This window comes from Epinephelus fuscoguttatus, linkage group LG2 (assembly GCF_011397635.1).
Source record: "Epinephelus fuscoguttatus linkage group LG2, E.fuscoguttatus.final_Chr_v1".
NCBI lineage: Eukaryota > Metazoa > Chordata > Actinopteri > Perciformes > Serranidae > Epinephelus > Epinephelus fuscoguttatus.
The window spans coordinates 47,533,526-47,556,146 of NC_064753.1; the positions used below are offsets into that span (position 1 = coordinate 47,533,526).

General features: G+C 41.2%; 1 protein-coding gene across 2 annotated transcripts in view; it reads left to right on the forward strand.

Moving 5' to 3' along the window:
* Positions 1 to 22,621, forward strand: part of adamtsl3 (ADAMTS-like 3) — a 315,217-nt gene that overhangs the window by 62,081 nt on the left and 230,515 nt on the right. The gene's annotated exons all lie outside the window — the stretch shown is intronic.

Sequence of the window (22,621 nt, forward strand, 5' to 3'; positions counted from 1 at the left end):
GTTAATAAATGCACAGCAAATTGTGTTATTTAATGAGAGTTTGGTTGAAATAGTCTAGATTTAAAGGTAAACATGAGAATGATTAACTTTTGGGTACATTTAATTAGTCATAATAAAACAAAAATCTCTTTGATTGTGTTTATTGTTTTCAAGATTCTGTATGATGACAATATTTTTCAGTGTAAATGGATTTCCAAAGTTTAAAATATTCTTGATGATTGTGGTTTATCGTACTTATGGCATAACGCTGGACGGATGAAACCTAAGTATTTAAAGTTAATGATTGAATGTAGATTATCTGATATGGAACTACAGAGATGGCATGAGAAATTACAAAGCAACCCCTTTATGTGATAGTTATCAATTGTTTAAAACTGATTTCACTTTTGAACCTTATCTGATTATGTTAAGACCTGCCGAAAGGATTTGTTTGTCTAAGTTTCGGTGTGGAAATCGTAAGTTACCTATCTCTGAGCGCAGGTATGACCGTGAAAATGGCACTTGGCAATGTACTCTTTGTTTGACTGGCAATCGAGGAGACGAATATCATAATGTGTGTTCCTTTTTTAACAGTTCTATAGAGTAAATCCAAATATTTACAAGTTTCAAAAGTTAACGTCATCTTGAAAAGTAAAGGTTTTGTCAAATTTGTTGAAACTTTTAAAGAAAATCCTGAGTAGTTTCTCTTGATTTGTTTTTCTTCTCTTCAAAGACTTGTATGTATGTACACTAATTTTGTTTTATTTATTTTGTTGTACATTGGTTGCTGCCTGCTTTGATTGGTTATTGCTATTTTTCTTTGTCCCTTATACCCCGGGGAGGGGTTAAAAGGAAATAGATAAATAAATAAAAATAAATAAAAGTGGGTTATAAGTGATGATTGAGAGAGATTTGCATCCGTCTATACGTTGTTCTTTGGGAAAATCTTGCACGTTATACCTTTAAGCTGTCTGTCCCTTTACAATGTTCAACATTTGGGAGGTCCCAAAGTGCTGCTCCCCTCCAGAAGTGGAAGCTGGCCAGTAAAGCTTGGTAACAGTCACACTGATTCACAATTAATGCTCAGGGTTACAGCCTTGCTATGGAGCCTACACAAGAGGTACCATGGAGACTCTTGAGGGTGGCTGTCTTCATTGGTAGAACATAGACAAGCTCACAAGGCTAATGAATATGGCTGACCTGAATGCTTCACTGCTTTGATCGCTGCCATGGTAGTCGACGTCAAAATCAGTAATTGAATGCTCTGTTTTTATAGTTATCCAACATTTTATATGATGCATCAGCATTAGGGACGCACGATAATATCGGCATGTCATTGGTGTCGGACGATAATGGCTTTAAAATGAAATATCGGAATTAGCCAACATGCTTTTTCTTAATTTGCACAATGAATGAATATCACATACACTGGAAAGTATTGTATTTCATGTCTCCACCTACTGGTGGGCCATCATGATAGGAGTATACATGCATAATATGATGTTAAGTCCACTACAGAAGAGACTTGATCATCACTAAAATTAGGTGAGGAAAAAGTGGATATATCGACTGGTATCAGTTATCGGTCAGATGAGTTGATACATATCAGCATATAGGATATCTGCAAAAAATCCAATATTGTGCATCCTGAATCAACATTATTATTTTTAGCGCTTCTCAGACAGAGACAGTTTTTTTAGTGATAGTTTTGTGACTCCGACTCGCACTCATCTAATGTCAGTGACCAGCAGTCCAGTTTTTAGGATTTTATTACCTTTGTACAGCACTTTGGTCAGCGTGAGTTGTTTTTAAATGTGCTTTATAAATAAATTTGAGTTTAGTTGAGTTGAGCACTACTGAAACTCGGACAATTTGAACACACATGACAGGCTTACAGAGGCTAGCAAGATGTCAAAAACACCAATATATGGAATAGTTTCAAGATTTGCAAAGATGACCCCCAAAATTTCAGATATGTCAAAGGAAATTAGTGTGTCACCAATCTACAGCAAGCTTGGAAAATCACTTGAAAACTGCATGCTAACAAACCACAACTCCCGCCCCACTTTCAATGCTATTATTTAGTAACCTAATGACACTTTTGGCAGTCTCTTGGTCATAGTGGTACGTCCCTGCTTGTGTTTGCATCTCATCTCACCCCCTGTGTGTATCTCACTCGCTTGGGTCGCAATGCTTATTGAAATGCACAGACTTGCATCACATGGGATGATTAAATGCATGTAATTGGTCTGAGAGTGTCCTTGGGTCTCATTTATAAAACAATGCCTAGGACCCATACTAAAAATGTAGATACAAACAAAAGCCAAAAATGGTGTGTGCCAAAAAATATTCAACAATTTCTGCAAACAGGCTCCATCTCACCATCTGCACTGCCAATTTCCCATCTCCAAAATGTTTGTAAGCTTGGGTCAAAGTTTATGCCATTAAGTCTGTTTTTATGCATCACAACTTTTGCGTGGGAAGTGGCGTACGCCTCTGTCAGGCCTTGTTTTGTGCACTGTTTATAAATGAGACCCCTGGTTGCTGAACCTGCTACAAATGCTCCACAAGTTAAGATAGAAATGCTCTGTCCAAAGTTTCGCTATTTTATCGGTTATAGGCTGGGTCCAGGTTGGACAGCGTCTGGGTGCGGACTGTGGGGATGGAGGGGGACGGCAGGTTGACAAGAGGGATGCATTTTGGTCATTTTTCTCACAAGATGACCAAATGAAATGACCATGAATGAAATATTGTAAACAAGTAAAAGCACTGCAGACAGCTCCAGTTCAGTAGTGAGACATGGTGAACCTTCCTTATGTTGCTTTACATCTCAGTGTCATTAACAGAATGTGAACATTATTACAGTGGGATATATACAGCCTGATGATGTACAATACTTTTGTCTAACGTTGTGCGGCTGCTATCAAAGGGTGGAATCCAAGGCTGAACTATAAAACAGAACCTGCAGTGAAGATATTCACAGCATGACTTCCATTAATCTCTCGAATCAAGTATAAATCCAGCTCTGTGTGCGTGTTATTTCACCTCCTGCAGAGTGCCATAGAAGCTCCTGTGCACTCAGTCCTGTGTTCATCCTGCATTATAGAACAGGGGGTCTGCCAAACCTGAGCTGCTCTTCTATTTTTTTCCAGTTGTGCTGATGGTAAATGACCAGTTGGTCAAAACCCAAAATAGCAGGTAGCAATGTCAACTCCAAACTATATTTCCTGATAGTAGTAAGACCTTGTTAGGCTGTAAGAAATGAGTGGATACATCAAACTATTTTTAGTGTCCACCAGCACAGATATTTTTCTAACTACACGACAGTCAGTCATCTGACTGTTATAACCACATAAAGACACAAGGCAAACACCAATAAGATACTGTAAATATTGATTTCTCAGTGAAACTACATCTCAGTGTCAGCCTGACTGAGTGTGCATTTGAAGTTGTAGACTGGAGCCTCTGTTTTTTATCCATTCATGCTTTTCACTAACATATTCTTAAAAGGTTTTCCATCAGGCTGGGTTAAGTACTGTTCAAATAAATAATTCAAATAAGTATTCAGATGCACACTCACACACTCACACCCCCCCCCACACACAAAAGGTATTTTCAGGTCTCAGTGTAAGTGCTGGAGATTTTTTTGTTGTGCTGTCATAGCAACCGGCCATGAGCAGAGTGAGCGGTGACGTGTAATCTCACTGAAGTGTCCGATCTAATGCGGTGTGTGCTGGGTGAGGACATCTCTATGACACCCTTATCGACGGCAGGTGACATTCAGCGAAGGCCCATTAACAGCTGCTCTTTTAACGCTCCGTCTGATTGCGTCCCGTTAGGCCTCGGCACCTCCTCTGCTCCACATTTTCGCCACTTGATTAAGGCTGTTCGTTCTCATATTAGCAGGAGGGTTATTGATCATCAGCACGGGCCTCGCTCAGTGTTCTCATCCTCCTTCGACCATAATGGCATTGTCTTCAAAGTGTCTGTGTTGTTAGATCACAGTCACAGACGGGCTGTGTGGGATGGATTCAGACCAACGTGTTGAGTTCATGGTGGGATTTAATTAACAAGTCTTAAAGTTTAAAGTCTTGCTATCGGCCTCTAGAGGCTGCAATGTTAACTACACTCAAGTAATCTAATGTAAATGTGATTTTCTTAGATCATTAGCAGAAGTCAACTTAAAGGAATACTTCACGCGCAAAATGATCATCGGTGTATCAGTTACTCACCCAATGTTACGTTGAATTCTGGAACAAAATTTAGTTTTTCTTGCATGAATTTTAGTTGAACAAGAAATCCAAAAAAACAGAGAAAATTCTTGATAAATTGAAGTCATAGGGGGCCGCGTTTAACAACAGCAAAACTATATCAAAACATCTGTTTACAAACTCTCACACATCTCACACAGTATAATCCAAGTCTCATTTTCCCAATTGTATGCTCAGTATGTCCCTAACACATGCATTCCATAAATAAAATATTAGAATTTAAAAACACTTTAACAAAAAGCCATGTGTTTGAGAAGAACTGAGCATACGACTGGATAAATGAGACTTGAGCTGTGTCTCAATTCAGGGGCTGCAGCCTTTGAAGGACGCGGTCTTCACGGCTCATGTCACCCCCTTCTTTTGAAGACGGCATCAGCCAAACCCAAAGTCTGAAATGGAACAGTCTGGTCTGCGGAGGATTTCCTGGTTGCATCACCAGCTGTTCTCACCCCGACCTGGCATTCCTGTTACCCAGCAACCAGCTGTGCTTGACGAAAGAAGAAGTAAGCTGGTAAGTTAGTTAGCCCAAGATCATTGGGCATTGGGCCAAGATTGTTGTTAAATATATATATATATACAGTATGTATATATTTTTAATTTAATACTTGAGGAGATGATTCACCGCCGGAGACATTGCCGTTTTCAGGTAAACTTAATAAATTAAGATTGTTTAACTGACAGCTTGCTCGTTTAGCGTGCCAACTTGTGAGGTCGAATGGCACCAGAGAGAAAGAAGAGGAGAGGCTCTTCCGGCTAGCAAAGGAAAGCCAAACACCGCCCATGCCCAAGTGCACGCGGTTTCCCCCTCTCCAAGATGGACACACACGATTCTTGCCCGGTCTGCCTCGGCATGTTGCATGCAAGCTAACCCCGAGACCTGTGCACCCACTGTCACTGACCCTGGAGTGACGTGTGGCGCTCTGACGAAGGTGCTGGGAGGCTCAGCTGCTAATGAAGACCCTCTGTTGTCCGAATCTTCCGCCATGTTGGAGCTTGAAGGTGAGGACTATGAGGGCAGTCATGGGGGGAGCAGATTGGATGAGATCCTCCCGCTGTCAGCATGGAGCGTGAATGAGGTTCACGCTCACGTTCATAAGTTCAACAAGAATATGAGCGTGTTCATGCACAACACTGAAGATTAGTTGTTAGTTTAACTGTGAGAATCTCTTGTTATGGAGCAATCAGCTACATCGTAGCAGTAGAGCAGACTAACCACCTGCTGCTCTTGATGAACAAGATCACTTCAAATCATTGAGTGATGTTACAGAGATTTTTTTCTACAACAAACTATCTTTGAAGTGCAGACACCAGCCTGGAGAAAGCGCATTTTGTCTCACTTTTTCCAAAAAGGAAAAAAGAATTCTTGCCATCAAAGAATCTATAGGCACGAGGGAATTCTGTGTATGGATGTTGCCAAATCTGACAGCGTCATTTTAAAGACAAGCACACGGGAAGCCGCCTGTTGTCAGCTCACCCAGGTGTTGTCAGGAAACAGTTCCAGCATATAACTTCCCTGGAAACAATAAATTGTTTTTTTCACATTTCTATTTATGCGCAGATTAAACAAACAAAGAGCAGTTAATTAGTGAGCGTTAGAGGTGTTGATACATGCCACTTTGAGCCTTGCCTGTGACGTGACTCGAGGGATGGAAAAAAACATCTCTCCACCTCGTTAACTTTGTGGTGGCTTGTGTTTGGCTAAAGTTCAGTGTTTGTTTTCCGGCATCAGCAGCCTCATACTGTTCCTGGCAGCCTGGCGTACTCGGTATCCCTCATGCAACATTCATGGCTGCACTTCTTCAAAGAACAAACAATGGGAGAAGCTGCGTAGCCCCAATATGACTGAATCTCAGTGTCTGCACTGTGCATTCTCATACAGATGTGGGGTGTAACACAGTCCTCCAACTTGTGTGTGCTGCTGCTGCTGTCATCACAGCCTTCCTCTCCTTTCAGCCCAGGTGTTTCATTTCTCTGCAGCATCTCAATCTGCTCCGTAACACCACTGATAGTATTCAACACGAGCTCTGTGTACCTGTTCCCAAATCCTCACCCTTCACAGTGCTCATTATGTTGGCATTTCAGAGCCATTAGCTATGCACAGAGCACTTTTTCCTAATCCTGGAAAAGAGTTGCTCTAATGGCTGAAATTAGTAACGTGACACGTACAGGAACTCACACACACACACACATATGAAGCCCTGTGTGTCATTTCCTAGTGTGTGAGTCCTGTCAGAGTACAGTAGTCACAAAGCAGCTAGTGTGTGGACTGAGAGGCCTGCCGGTGAGCAGCGGGCCTGTATCAGTCTGTGGGGAATAGTTGCTCTGCTACTGTAGCCGGGGATGGATTCACATTGTGCTCAAGCTACCAACTACAGGAAATTGTTTCAGGCCAAATTCTGCATCTCATTCAAAAACGCTGTGGCACATCAAACATTGGTTACGGCCCATTGTACTTTAGTTTTGGATAATTATATTGGTGATGAGCAGCTGCAGAAATGACTGAAGTGGCAGTATAGTTTTAGTGGTCACATCCAGCCTCGAATAATAGAGTAGAAAAAAGTAAAAATTACCAGCTTTATAACCACACTATAGCAGCATAGCTCTGGGGAAGGACTGACTGTTGGTTGGTCAGTGAATAATAATACAAATCACCCTGTATGACTTATATTAAACTTGAATTGGGTGCACAATAATAGTAATGTGGCTGTAGTAAAGAGGCAATAGTGATGTGACAAGAAAATACATGCTCTGTAAAAACTTCCATAGTCTCCTGGTATAATGAGAACTTATGAAAAAGTAATCCCTTTGTGCAAAGTCCTCAGGCTTCAGACCGTTCTGAATACTCTGTTTCCTACAGTTTTTTCCTGCTTTGGCTACAAGATGACGTCAGCTTGCGACAGATTTCTCTATATTGTCATCTGCTCCTGCTGGATATGCTGCTATTTACAGTCAATACTGGCTGCAAATACACTGAAACATGTAGCTACATGCTAATGTCAGGGAAACACAAAGTCCTGCTTGCTGGTGTTGTAATTTTCTCCCCGATTTCAGGTTATATTTCTGGGGAAACATATCTGGTTGTAATTGAAGCTGTTACTTCTGACTTTTAATGGGAAATATTGCTGCTATACACAGGCATTTCCTGACTGGAAGCACACTGCTACATGAAGCTACATGCTAATGTCAGTAAAAACTGTAACCGTGGTTACTGTTGTCGTTAATTGCTCCCAGATTTTGGATAAAATCCCTGCTGGAACATGTCTTTAGTGTTTTGAAGTTTTTATTGGTGAGCGCCACTACACACAGTCATTACCCGCTGTAAGTACACTGCTACATGTAGCTACATGCTAACGTCAGGAAACATGTAATCTTGGTTGCCGATATTGTTAATTTCTCCCTTATTTTGGATCATATTTCTGTGGAAACGTATCTGGTTGTGTTTTAAAGCATTTATGGGCAACTTTTAATGGAAAATATTGCCGCTATGCACAATCATTTCCAGGCTGCAAGTACACTGCTACATGAAGCTACATGCTAATGTCAGGAAAACCTATAACCTTGGTTGCTGTTGTCCTTAATTCCTCCCAGATTTTGGATAAAAATCCCTGCTGGAACATGACTTTTGTGTTTTGAAACTGTTATTGGTGACTTTTGATGAAAAATATTGCTCCTATACACAGTCATTTCCCGGCTGCATGTACACTGCTACATGCAGCTACAAGCTAATGAGAAACATGATATCATGGTTGCGGATGTTGTTAATTTCTCCCAGATTTCGGATCATATTCCTGCTGGAACATAGCTTTTACGGGGGATTTTTCACAGGAGAAAGTGTCACTATACATAGTCAATATAGTCAATATGACAGGATATATTGCTGCTATGCACAGTCATTTCCTGGCTGCACTGCTACATGAAGGTACATGCTAATGACCAGGAAACATTTTGCCTAAGCTTGGCTACTGTTGTCATGTCCCAGATTTTGGATCATATCCCCACTGTAACATGTGGTTTTGTTTTGAGTCTTTTGTTGGTGATTTTGAACAAGACATTGTTCCAACACGCAGTCATTTTCCAGCTGCAGGTAGCCTACACTAGCACATGAAGCTACATGCGAACATCATGTAAACGTGTAATCTTGGTTGCTGAAATTGTTAATTCCTACCTCATTTCATAACATATCCCTGCTAGAACATGTCTGTAATGCTTTGAAGCTGTTATTGGTGATTTTCAATGGGAAAAATTGCCGCTATACCCAGTCATTTACTGTCTGCCAATTCACTGCTACATGAAGCCACATGCTAATGTCAGGGAAACATGTAATCTTGGCTGCTCTTTTTATTAAGTTCTCCTCAATTACAAATCCTTTTCCTGCCGAAACATGTTCAGTCACGTATTAAAGCTTTAATTGGTGATTTTCTTAGAGTAGAAAGCCCCGTTATTCTCTGTTTTGGTCACTCCCCAGTAACAACATATAGCAACACACAGCACGATACACATATACAATACATCCACACATCCACACTCATCTCCACAAATTCTATAAAACATAAAACACGCCAACACATGCCGACCCACACATACTCACAAGCATACACATACACACAAATGTGCATTAAAAAGGAGTATGTACAGAGGTGGGTGAAAACAAGTAACAGCAAAAAGTTGAAGAAAATAAGATTAAAATATTAATAGTTAATAGTTGTAATGATTGCGATAGTAATGAAAGGAAATGTTTATATAAACATATGATACATAAATCTTCATCAGCATAATAATGTGTTCCCAACAAGGCCGAGTCTGATCCACCGGGCACAAGGCCAGTGACGTTAGGTTTAGTTGAGTCACCTCATAGATAGCCCAAAATATCAATGATCTAAGTGTTGGAAGGTGGAATGGATTACTGGCAGGTCAGAATCTTTGCTCAGCTGCAGTTTGATGAGTTTAGCAATATAATTTTTCCCATGTGGCTGCTGTCATCTTCACACTTAACCATTTACATGCACTGTAAAGTGTGATTCATAATTAATAAATGCTGCAGACGATCCATTCTCCTCAAAACTTACTTCTATTAACTGACAGGGTGCTGTGCCGGTGCTTAGTTAGTTTTATTCTTGAAGCTTCAAAACCTTCAAAATCTCCTCAATAAATACATGAAATTCATAATTGAGGATCTCTTCAAAGCGAAGGCATTTCATCTTTGGAAATAACCTGATCCTGACTCATCCACATTCAGCTGAAAGTGGATAGAATTTGGAAGTAATTTTTTGGTTTATAATGGGTATTTATTTTTTCCCATCATGAAGTCTGAGCCCACTCATGTATTTACCACAGTCAGACTGTGTCAATGGTTCGTCAATGGTTTCTGTTGTATTCAGAAATGTATTTAAGCAGCTGCCTTGATGAATAATCCATCACATTAAATAGCACATTATTGCACTTTTCCCCACCATGCTTTTATCACTCAGCTAATTATCACATTTATTATAGGCTACTTTCATTTCTACATTTCATATTGTATTGCTGTGCACTTTCCGGCTTCTGGTGGCAATGATAAGGCAACATAAATCTGAGGGCAGAATAAGAAGCAAATGCTTGTCTTGATCTCTTCAAATTCAGTCCAGGCTGGTTTTTATATGACTGCAGTGATTCTGGCATCATGACGTTGTGTCAGAGGAAGAAATACACACACACATGCGATTGAAAAGATGGATTGCATTAGTCAGTAGAGCAGTTTCTCTCTGAGCTGGTTTTCATGGATTTTTGAAAACAACAGGAGCCGATGACTTCCAGAGGGAAAACTAAACCTGCTGCAGACAGCAGAAGCCCCAACTGTTCAGATAAATCACCAAATGCACACTTCTGGGTAACATTATTTTAAAGTACCTGTATTTGTATTTTTTCTTTATGCTGCAGATGCTCATATCTAACTATAATGTCCTTGCTTTAATGTAGTTCCTAATCTATATATCATACATCTGTGTTATCCTCTATGAAATTATGCTGGTCAAAAACAAAATCTGAGAGGTATTGTGTTTCTTTCAAAATGTATTTTTTGTTCCAATTAGGCGACCTGTCAAAACACTGATAGATACTGCAGCCTTATCACCATTGATCTGTGTGTTCAGAAGGGTTGGGCCGGTGTAACAAAGTTTTAAGCAGGTTTATCTGTTATACCTGTTTATCGAATTTCACCAGGTGTCCCACTTGGCTCAGCAGCTCCCGAGTGAAACATAAGGACACCATGTTCCAAGGAGCATCCGACTACTGCATAGCAACACGTTACATCTGAACTTCCTGCCCACACTGAATCCAATGATATGTACTTTCGTTGCATCATGTCAACGAATCAAGTAGCTATCAGCTGTGTGCTGACGATCAGACTTCAGACGTGACCACTTAAAAGATGGACGAGTACTTGCTATCTACCTATGTTTGTACTGTTTAAACAAAAAACACACATTTTATATTGTGAGCTTGACTGGAAGTGACATACAATAGAGCCAACTTCATGAATCCATTGTTCTTCATCCATGGCGAAGCTTTTAGAGCAAGAGACAGGAATAAATAGAAACAGGGCGTTGTCGATGTGACGTGATTTTTTTTAAAAAAGAGAGTTTACAGTAAGTAGTGCGTGCATTGTGTTGTATTTTGAAATTTGCCAGATGCGGTGGGAGCGTATCTGCTACGCAGTGCGCGGTGCAGTGCAGATGGAGTATGTGGAAATTGGAGGTAAGGACACCTCTGTCGTCGGCTTCAAATACAAAATGTCATACTGGCGCAGTTTCACTTTCTTGAGAGACTAAAGCCTCTTACAGATTGTTAGATTTTAGCAGTCTTATAAGTGTATTGAAAGCTACACTGTGCAGCGTGATTTTAATAAACTTGTGTACGACATCAAGTTTGATGTCAGCGGTGGTGTGCGTGTGTGTGTTTGGGGTCTTTTCCTTTCTTTAATTTTTATACATGTATATTTACTTAGTTATTTTTTCCATGGTTTTCTACCTTGGTTCCATCATGTTGGGGTGCAGGGAGTGGGGGTGGAGTGGGAGGGTGTGGGAAGGAGGTGGGGAGCAGGCATCGGAGCAGGTGGTGTTTTGCTCTGCTGGTTTCATGGATGTGAAGATTTTTCTTCTTTTTTTTGTTTTCCCCAGTATGCAAATAATTGTTTGTTTTTTCTTTGGCTGTGGGGATGCTCCTCCCCTATTATATAAGCGATGAATAAATAAAAAATTGATCACAAAAAAAAAAGTTTGATGTCAGCTGTACGTACTGTATGATGACAGTGCCTAGTGAATCGCAGGCTGCGACGTATGTCCGTCAGCATCAAAACACAAGAACATAACATCAGTGTGCGCCATCCATGTACGCCGCTGTAATGGTAAGAAAAAAATAAAAACAAACATTAATGGAGCCCTTGTTATAGTGGCAACTTTGTGTGTTGAAAATGTCTGAAGAAGAGGAGGAGGAGAATGTGGACACAATCGTGACTGGGGATAAGCAGCGAAATTGGTGTGCTAATTTTGCTACGATAGCATAGTGTATTTATTTATTGGTTAGCAGACGTAGGTCGTAACAGCAGTCACACAGTGAGATGGTCATCCCAAATTTCTGACACTGTCAGAAGTTTATCCCAGGCTGTCTTTGATCACAGACCATGACAACAGTTATCCTTGAACCTCTCTAAGTCTGCAACACTGTTTGCAGAGCCATGGCCAAAGGTATCGCCACGTTTTCTGGTTATCTTTCGTCTGGGACAGCCAAAAATCGCACAGTGTATACCAGACTTAACTCCGCCATTTCTCATCTCCCCACCCAAAAACTTTCTCGTAAACAAATACAACATGCACCGCTCTTTTCCCGCCTACCTCTCTGGAAATTTGATCCTCCTTCATGTTGCCGGTGCTTGGCATCATGAAGTGACAAAACAGCTCAGTAGTAAATTTCACACAGCCTCTCAGACACTGGTGGCTACATTAGTCCCATATAATCCAACACATAACGTTAATCACGATGCCATATTTCTTATTTCTAATGCAACACAAGTTAGATTTAGCTGATGTAGGCTTCTTTTTAATTAGCCGCAACATGTCATAATGACAAATGCCTGTTCGGCCAGTTTGCATAAAATCAATCTGATTTAACCTCGTACACAAGACTGGACCAGCAAAACCAGAAGCTGACCCAGCTCTAATGTTTTGTATGTTTCCATCATAGTTTTTCAGTAGCTTTGCTTAATTTGCCTCCAGATAGCTCCAAACAGCACCACCAGAGTAGTGCTTCCAGCAATTTATTGGCAAAGCATCAGTTTGGAAAATACTGAAGACGTGATTAAGTCCTCGGGAGTGGTTTGAGAGGTTGCCATGGTTTCTTTCTTTTCTTTGCAGTTGATAGCAGGTCACTGTAAATGCTATGAATCCAAGCTGACTCTAGGCAACCTACAGACTTACTAGAGCCACCTTTCAAGTCTTGAGGAAGGTGGGTGTTTGATACTCAGAAGGTTTTGGGTGGAGCGCTTCTTTAAGACTGTGCAGAGTTTGTGCATCTCTCAAAGTTTGGGTGAAAACCCTGCCCTGTTATACATGGCTGTGAACAAATGTGAAGTGACAGTTTCCATATTCCAGTTTGTATTTATGTGTCTGGCTCCATTGTTTAATCGCCACGCACGCTTTCCTGACAAAAAGCAGACGTTAAAAGTGGCCCAACGAGCAGCAGAGTGATCAGCTGTGACATCTGGTTTTAACACTTTCCCCTGTGGTTGTCTTGGAATCGAGCCCGCATCGGCTTATAAAGCTGCTGAAAGAGAAACACGGCATCGCCCAGAGCTGCTGCTTTACCTGCCAGTTATGGGACACACACACACACACACCCACACCCACACACACACACACACACACACACACACACATACACACAGAGTCTAATGTCTGCCGCCTGGGGCTTCTATACCAGCCACTGTATGGAACATCTGGAATACACAGTGAGGTACGGCAAAGGGAAACATGCAGCCAAGTTACTTTCATGATCCTGACACACACACATCTAAGAATACTCATGTCACACACACACACACACACACACACACACGCACACACACACACACGCACACACATACCTGCTGCACATTACCTTACATTTCATGTTAGGCACGATGAGTTGAAGGACCTTAATTGTTTAAGTTTTCTCAGTCAACCACAAGGCTCTGCGTCTGAAGGAGAAACGAGTGCACATTATGTCAGATCTTTTCTCCGTGACCATTAATCACACCGAGTGTTGTTGTAGCATTAAGCTGGCGGATAATGACTGGATGTTATAGCGGGGGCCTAAGTGCTTGAAGGTGATGGAGGCTGTAGCCAGAAGGCACAGGGCCGCCGGTGAGGAATGAAGGAGAGAGAAAGCAGCGGACTGGATACAAGGAGTGCTGTAAACCGCTGTGAACCACATCACCTGAGAGATCTGTGTGCACGTATCAGTTAAAGCACTCGCAGTCGGCCACCCTGCAATAAGCCGAGACCAGACCTCATGCAGGTGACCTTGGTTCAAGCATTCGTGTCAGCAAGTATCTGTTCTGTTCTGAAGTGCCCCTGAGAAAAACACTGACTGCACAGTGAAAGAAGATCACTTTTAGCAAACGAGAAATATTTGGGGTTCCCAAAAATGACAATTAAATGTTAGCTGACCTTAGAACAATAAACAGACTTGACATAAGCATCATTATAAAAATTGTAGTGGTTTTGAAAGTCAGTGGCAAATTATGTCATCCTGCTAACGGGGGCATCAGATCCCAAAAAGCTTCCATATAGGCCTGTCATGATACCTCCTTTTGTTGGACGATATATTGTCTCAGAAATTATTGCAATAAACAATATTATTGACATTTTAAGACCATTTCATGCCACTGATACAATGATGATATAATAGCATAATAATTAGGGCTGTCAAGCAATTAAGAAATTGATCTAATATATCACATATTCTGTGATTAATTAATCTAAATTAATCGCATACATCAACTTTTGCTGTGAAAGTGTTCAAAAACTTTTAATTCGGATGTGTCGTAGTAAAGCTGCTGGATTTTGGACACAGTTGTCCATTTTGCGAGGGAGTTAGTGAGTCGGTCACAGGTAGACTCACTCTGGCTGGCTGCTAGCGTTAGCATCAGAGGCTGTGCTAGCTCTGACCTCCAGGGTCGCTGCTAAATGCTTTGTGTTGAGGTGATATTTCAGGCCTGAAGTTCTTTGATGGTACGAAAATTCCTTACTGCAGAAACCGCAGAGTATGATGCTCCTATCAACAGTTCCATCTGGGCATTTTATGAATATAAATGTTTTGTTCACAGGCCGAGCAGCGTCATCTAGTCTGCCTCCATCATGTGACAAAGCCACTGTGGCCTTCAACAATGCACGGGGTCAAAGGGCGTTAGTTAGTAGTTTTTTTTTTTCTGTGATTAATTAATTGAAATTAGCGCGCTTTTTTGACAGTCCAAGTAACCTTTTCAAGGAGCAATGAACATTAATGATCAAGAATGTTCAGACATTGAAATTAGACAGTGAAAAAATATTTCACATATTTTTAAATAAAGAAAGAAACATCTGTTAATATATATAAGATAGTAGTATAAAAGTATAGTACCGTTATAAGAAAAGCCCAAAATAAATATTTTGAGACATAATTGGGCAAGAAAAACAAAACTAACTTGATGCTCCTGCAACCAGTGGACAAGCTTATGGAAGCTCTGGGAACTGGTGACCTGCAGGTCGACCTCCAGCTTATGCGTTGACCTGCAGGTCAGGCGGTTTAGGTAAGCTTGTTAGAAAATATTGCAGGTTTTGGGCGGACGGGTCATAAAGTGATAAACAATAATAACTTACAGAAACATTGTGCAGTAGCCTTATCCAACTTCCACCTTTTCTTCCCTTCTCTCTGTTTCTGTCTCTCTCACACAACAAGCAGCTTTATCATCAGCGCAATTTTAAATTTGGTTGTCTAATTTCGAGGACTTGTTGGTTTCTTTGCACTATCCTTCAGTGCAACTAGATTTTAAATCTTATTATAAGATCGTGCAGTTACTTGGAAACATATTTTTGTCTTTGCAGTTCAGACTGTTCATTTAAGCAACTCTATAAAAAGCACATCTGCAGTGTCGTGTTTGTATTGCCTGCTGAAGTTTGAGGATTTTATCAGGAGTGTGACGACCGTGTTTCACGTCAGCTCAGGCTGAAAAATTACTCCTCTAAATCCCATCTGTGCGATGACTTCTCCCTGCAAACCTGACATAATCAGCCTCTGTTAACATGTCTCCTCCTGTTATTTGCATGATCCTCCCCTAAATCCTTACGCAGTGAGGAGAGAGCGGCACCTTGCAAACGCTCACACAGATGACACACAAACTCTTGAGTCCAACGTGCTGCGTCCGTTTGATAAATGAAGCAGGTGTTTGTTTTTTTTTTCTTTCACTGTGTTTCAGATGGCAACAAATACAGCACATTCTCAAACTACTCAGGTCATAACTTCCACTCAACAGTTTTATAAATGGAGCTTTTGTCTGTCTGCACAAGACATGATGGCACTTGGCTCCTGGTTAGTTAGTTTACATCACTTTGTGTTGTGGGATGATGTGAGTCTATAAGACATTCACAAAACAGAAAAAAAAGGCAAACACGCTGTTTAATGGATTATATGGTGAAAGAGCCTAACAGAATCTGTGCTGTTCTTCAGCTGACCTCTGACCTGTGGAGAGCAGCATCAGAAAAAAAATTATTTTAGCAGTCTGTGGGGCGATTCTGTCATCTCTGTCTTTCTGTGATTGTTCATTCAAACATGGCCGAACACGTCTGTTGACCTGTATTTATGTTGACTCTGTTAAATTAAGTCAGGATTATAAAATGATTTTGCTGTAGTGTTTTCTGGTGGGTTGGAGGTGTAAGTGTGGGTGCCTGTTTTGTGGGGGCTGGACGTCCTGTAAGGATCGCTCTGAGGGGCCATTAGTGGAGCAGCACAACAGTTTGATGTGTTGGCTAATGCTGCTGCCTCTTCATCTGCATCAACCGTAAATGTATAAAAAAAAAAAATAATACTCAACTGAACCTTTTGTCTGTTTTTATGTTTCAGGGCAGTGGGATTGAGTCTGTATCATCAAATAAGTACCTCGGAGTCTTGATAATGATTTGCTCTCTCTGAAGTCTCACATTAAGGAACTTGTAAAGAAATTGAAACCGGGGCTGGGTTTTTATTTCACAAATAAGTCTTGCTTTTCTTTTGATGCAGAAAGACGACTTGTTGCCGCTGCTTTTATGCACATGATGATGATATTTATGCATCTTCTCATTTCCTTCACTCCTTAGATTCTGTGTGCCACAGAGCATTGAGGTTCATTACAAATCTAAAAGCTCTCACTCACCACTGCTCCCTGTACGCTGGGGTTGAGTGGCCTTCCTTGCTCATTCGTAGACTTAATCACTGGCATGTCCTTATTTATAAGGCGACTTGCCTCTGTCAATTCTATGTAAATTTATTCGTCTCAAAAATGCTGGAAGCTACCGTCTCTGCTCTGTGACGTACTCCTCTTGTTGGCTGTCTCCAACGTCCGTCTTGAAATGAGAAAAAAGGCGTTTAGGTATGCTGCTCCTGCAGCTTGGAATCTGCTGCAGACTGATTTGGGTCTTTGGGAGCTCATCTCTTTAAGTGTTTTCAAAAATAAATTAAAGGAGTTAAAGGAAGGTGCACCAGGATGTAGATGCTTTGACGGTGCTGTTTGCCTCTATATGAACCAGGATGTAGTGACCTGATTTTTTATGCCTCTGTGCCGGCTATAGTCATGGCCGGAGGCGTTATGCTTTTTTTTTTAGGTCGTTCATCTGTCCCATTCTTGTGAACACGATATCTCAAGAACGCCCTGAGGGAGTTTGTTCAAATTTGCCATCATCCATGAGGACTAAACAGTGAACTGATTACATTTTAGTGGTCAAAGGTCACTGTGACCTCACAAAACAGCATGCTTTTGGCCATATCTCAAGAACCTATGTGCAAAATATGACAAACCTTAACAGAAATGTCGAGTAAGATGTAATGATGAAGTGATGACATGTTAGATCCAAAAGATCAAAGGTCGACTTCACTGTGATATCATAATGTTCTGCATAAAACACTTTCCTCGCCATTATTCGGTGTCATATCTCAGGAACAAAAAGGGAGACATTTGTTCAGTTACTGAATTGCTGTCCATCTTGAATCTGGGCTGTTGTAAACATCTTTTGTGCTGCCAGCTCTGAGAGTTGACTAACCTCCTTCCGTGTTGCCTTGATCTTGGCCTCCAGCCTCCCTCTCCATGGGTGGGAACGCTCTTTGTGGCTCATGGTGTTCATCTTGTAGCCAAGCATCTGTTGCCATGGTGTATATCAGCTGATTGGTCTCAGTAATGGTCCTTTTTGGGGGGACAGTATGTAGTACTGCATTCACGTCGTCTAGCAGACTTTCAGAGGGTACTTTGTCACTTAGCCTTAGTAATCAGCTTCAGGGGTGTTGTGACTTGTTTTAGTTAGTGCTTGTTTTAATCTAAGGGTTATAAGTAAGTTACTATTTCATTAAACTTCATTGCCTATAATCCTTTGCTACCCATAAAGCTGGACAAAAAAGGGAGAATAAAGGTCATGTTTTTATTAGCAGGGCAGTTTAGCTCATGTCTAACAGCCACGTTGTTCCTACGTTCACGAGCTGAAATGTACCGTTGTTTGTGTTCACTAAAGTCATGTTCAGACTTCATCTTGTCATTTCCAAGCAAGACTGAATCACAACGGGGTTTCGGGTTTCCAGCTTATACATGATTTTTCAATCTCAGGTCATTTGCCCTTATTGTAAGGGAATCTGTGTCGTAAGGGCTTGTTGGGGCTTGATTCCCAGTCGCCAAGCGTGGGGATGATGATGACGTCCCCAGTTTGACCTGTCGTCCTGGCTCCTCCTTGCTGTAGCATGTTTGTTGTACCTCATCAGCCTCTAGTTGTGACAGCAGTTGCCCTGTGTGAATGTTGGAACACTGGGCTAGGAGTTGTTTCTTTGTCAGCCTAGATGTTGGGCTCTGAAGCATCCAAATATCCCGTAACCTCTCGAGTAGTTCCTCTCGCTGGGGTTACACGTATAGTGGCATTCCAACAGGTCCACATTCTCTGCTCTAGTCCACCTATGTCTTGTTCCAGTAGCCCATTTCCTATCAGGTTGCTCTGGTTCATCAACACCTGACGCAGACCTTGTTGACCTGGGCAACGTCCAAGCTGGCATGCCTCCTGAGTTTGCGCTTTCACTCATCCTGAGGTAGGCTAGCAGCATTAAGAACCTGGCCTAAGGGTCCAGACTGGATATGTGTTGCCTTGCCCTGACCAGGAATTGAACCCTGATCTTCTGCGCCCTATACAGATATAAAACATTTAAACTACCCCCAAATAAGCTGTCTGTTGCAGTATGGAGCGACTACACACCAAACTCAGAGAGATGCAACAGCACAGTTGCTATCAGAGTACAGACAGCACACAGTCACACACACAATCACAGTGACACGCTGTCAGTAACAGTAAACAAGGTTTATTTTGTGCACGTAACCTGGACGGTTTAACAGCTTGTGTTTTTTCTTTCTTTCTGATGACTGTTGCACAGCAGCAATAAAACTCTGAGGAAGGAGAGGCCGCCTTCTCTCCCCTTCCTCTCCCTCCTGTTGCAACAGCACACGATATTTTTCATATAGTGATGATGCAAAAGCACACAACAACGTTAAACCATGGAATTTGATAGAGTAGGCTCCAGGTGCAGCTGTGTCAGGCTCTGGAGATGAGATGCACCTTTCTGAAATGTTACTGAGTAAAAAGAAGATGCAAAGTCTGGCAAGTCTAAATATGATATCCATCTAATCACATAGAGAAATAAAAGACTCAACATGAAATGAATAATGAGAACAGTTAATGCACTAATAAAAAAATAAATAAGGGATAGCCTTGTATCATTTAACGCGTGTAGTCAGCTATATTACATCTGTCAGTATTCACCACAGGTTGAGTCGTATAAATGTCAGCTAATTTCCTGACATGACTCACAGTCACGGACCTGTTTGTTTTATTAGTTCCTGAGTCTTTGCTTGACTTTTTATTAAACCACGTCTCTTATACTGTATCTCTCGCACATAATGATTACCTTCATGATTCATTTGATGAGGTAATCTTGTCACTGCCGCCGACTCTTTAATAATGTCAGAAATTAAAGAGTGTGAATCTCATGCAGGGCTGTGAGCTGCCAACAGCTGAGTAATGTGCTCGCAAACATCCTGACCTCACTTCACCTCTGTTTGTGTGTGTGTGTGTGTGTGTGTGTGTGAGCATGTAAGTTGACGAGGCTAAACAAGTGCAGCACACAGGATGGTAAAAGAAGAAAAGGTCCAGGCCGGTTCTTCGTGCTGCGTTTATCTTCCTCCACACCAGCGGCACACGCAGCAGGCCCCAGGGCACTGATTGAGACTGTGTGTGTGTGTGTGTGTGTGTGTGTGTGTGTGTGTGAAGTTGTTGCTCCTCCAGGAATTTAACTGGATCTATTCTTGTCAAAATACAAGCGCACGCTCACAAGTGTCTCTTTTTTGGGATTGACGTTCGCCAAAAGAGAATAGAAGCTTTCTTGTGAAACTTTATGGCTCTGCCGAGATCCCTAAAAATAGGAGTGTTTTTAAAACTTGTGACATATTGCATAGATCCAGTTATGTCTGCTTCGCCGCTTCATTCCAGGGACAAAGGGGGCATAAATTGCCTGCCAGAGAGCTCACAAAGAGATCTGACATGAGCAGAAATACAGCACTGAAACGCCTCTCATCGTTTAAATCATGCCCTTCGAATATATAAAAAAGTGTCCATCTCAAACAGCTATTGGGTCTTTTTTTGTCTCTTTCTGGCACTTCTGTGAAAATGGCGTCAACAATTCTGCCAAAGTGGTGAGATCACTCCTCCTGCTTTCTATCAAAGGCTGCTTGTTTAAAGGCTGTTCTGTTATTTTCTCTCTGCAGGGAGAATGATCTGAATGATCCATTCCCTATTTGCTTTAAAATTGCACCTGTGTTTGCTTCTCATGCAGCAGTGTGACTCCCACTAACACTGGTGCTGTCGAGGCATAGTAAAATTCAGCAGCAGTTTTTGTTTTTGCACAATAATGATATGAAGAAATAAATGAGTCAATAAAACACAGAGAAGTAATGATCTCAGGCAATAATTTAGTTAAGTTCATTCGCAGCTTTAGGTCATTATCTGGAAAGAAGTCAGCAGTGCCCTGTTAAAAATACGACAAAAAACATTAAGGAAATAAGTCATATTCTCTCACAGCTGAGGCAGATTTTAACCAAATTTATTGAATTCACAGAGAATTTTAAGCAACAAGGCAACAAGTGAAATTCCCAGTGGCAGAGCTGATGTTTTTTAACTCAAGTGACAATATTTAAGATTAAAAAGGCAATAAGGATTATTTATTCATTTCAAGATATGTAAATGATTAAGAAGAATAGGCATTAAGACGATATCGTATAAGGGAATTTCACTTATTACAGTATTTCCTATAATCCGGAGGGTTAATAAAGAAGTAAATGAGGCAAAAGGACATTAGAGTGATACAGGCAGCAGCTGGCCTCCAGGTATTTTCACATTATCTAACTCCCAGTCAAAAAATGTTCGGACACCCCTGCTGTGAGAGATTAATTGCTTCATACAGGAAGTGTCTTGAAGCTGTCACCACAAACAGTGGCTTCTCCAGGCACTAATAAATTTCACTTAGCGTGTTCAGTCCTTTGTTCCTGTGTCATCCCAGTTTATTCTATATCATTTTTAAGGATTTAAAGTTTCCTTCTCTGCGTAGTTTGATTGAGTTCATACAAATGTCTTGTCTAAATTTCATGTGAATAGCTGCACTGAAAATATGTTTTATGGAAAAAAATGACGTGTTGAATACTTGTTTTCACTGTGTGTCAAAAAGGATTTGCAAATCATTATATTCAGTTTGAATTTGATTTTAACAAAGCATTTTTTGGAACTGGGGTTGTACTTGTAGACTTGTGAAAGTACCCGAGCTGCTGGCAGCGTTACAACTTACGTCATCGCAACTCAGTTTCGTCCATATTAAGAATATCTCATCTTCTGTTCAAAAATAAAACCAGCGATCATTCCTCTGTGTCCTGCTGTTGTTACAGACATGTCTGAGCTAACCATGGACTCGCCTCTTTTGTTGGGTTTATGGGAACTGCTGTTTGTCAAAGGCCATTAAAAACAGAAATATTGAATAAGCATTGGTGCCATCCCTTTATAGATACACAGAGTGAACCTTACTGCATACTGTTGACTTAAGGTTAAGGTTTAGGAGTAAAGGCTTTGTTCCATCGTTGGATATTCAGTTATTCATGTTATTACAAATATGAATGTGATTTTGAAAGTTTTTCGTACTTCTGGAACAAAATCTGGAAGTTTTGGTTCCGCTTCTGCTCTCTGTAACAACCATGTTTTCAATCAGTCAATCATTTATTTGTCACATGATATTATACAAGATACAACTCCAGTGAAATGTGATCCCATCAGCTCCTTTAACTTGTGCACTGTAATTTAGTCTTACGTCATCGGCTGTTGTTTTATTATTGTCCATTTTTCCAGATGGTTTCTGGTTGTGGAATAATTTAACTGTCCACATATCCCCACTTTCACAAGACGGCCACATGGTTCCTCCTCTTGCAACACGGGCAACATCTCTGCTGTGCCGCTGGGTCTGCACAGTGTACTGCAGTGATCCACAGCAGGAACAGGACAGCACCTCACATTCCCACAGACACACCAGAGCTTATTCAATTTTAAATTCAATTCAATTTTATTTATAAAGCCCAATATCACAAATCACAATTTGCCTCACAGGGCTTTACAGCATACGACAGCCCTCTGTCCTTAGGACCCTCACAGCTGATCAGGAAAAACTCCCCAAAAAACCCTTTAACGGGGAAAAATGGTAGAAACCTCAGGAAGAGCAACTGAGGAGGGATCCCTCTTCCAGGACGGACAGACGTGCAATAGATGTCGTACGGAACAGATCAACATGATAAATTACCAGTAATCCATATGACACAGAGAGACAGAAAGCACACTTCTCTCTGTCTCTCACTGGACAATAAACTCAATTTTGATCAGCACACCAGAGACATACGAAAAAGCAGCCAACAAAGACTGTCAGCTATCTGAAAACTCAAAGGACTCTATGTCGCCCCCCGTCTACCGCTACTTCTGTACCAAAGCATCATTCAACCAGTCCTTCTGTACTGTTCCACATGTTTCTTCACCATGCTTTCTGTCACCAATCGGGCCAAACTGACACGCATC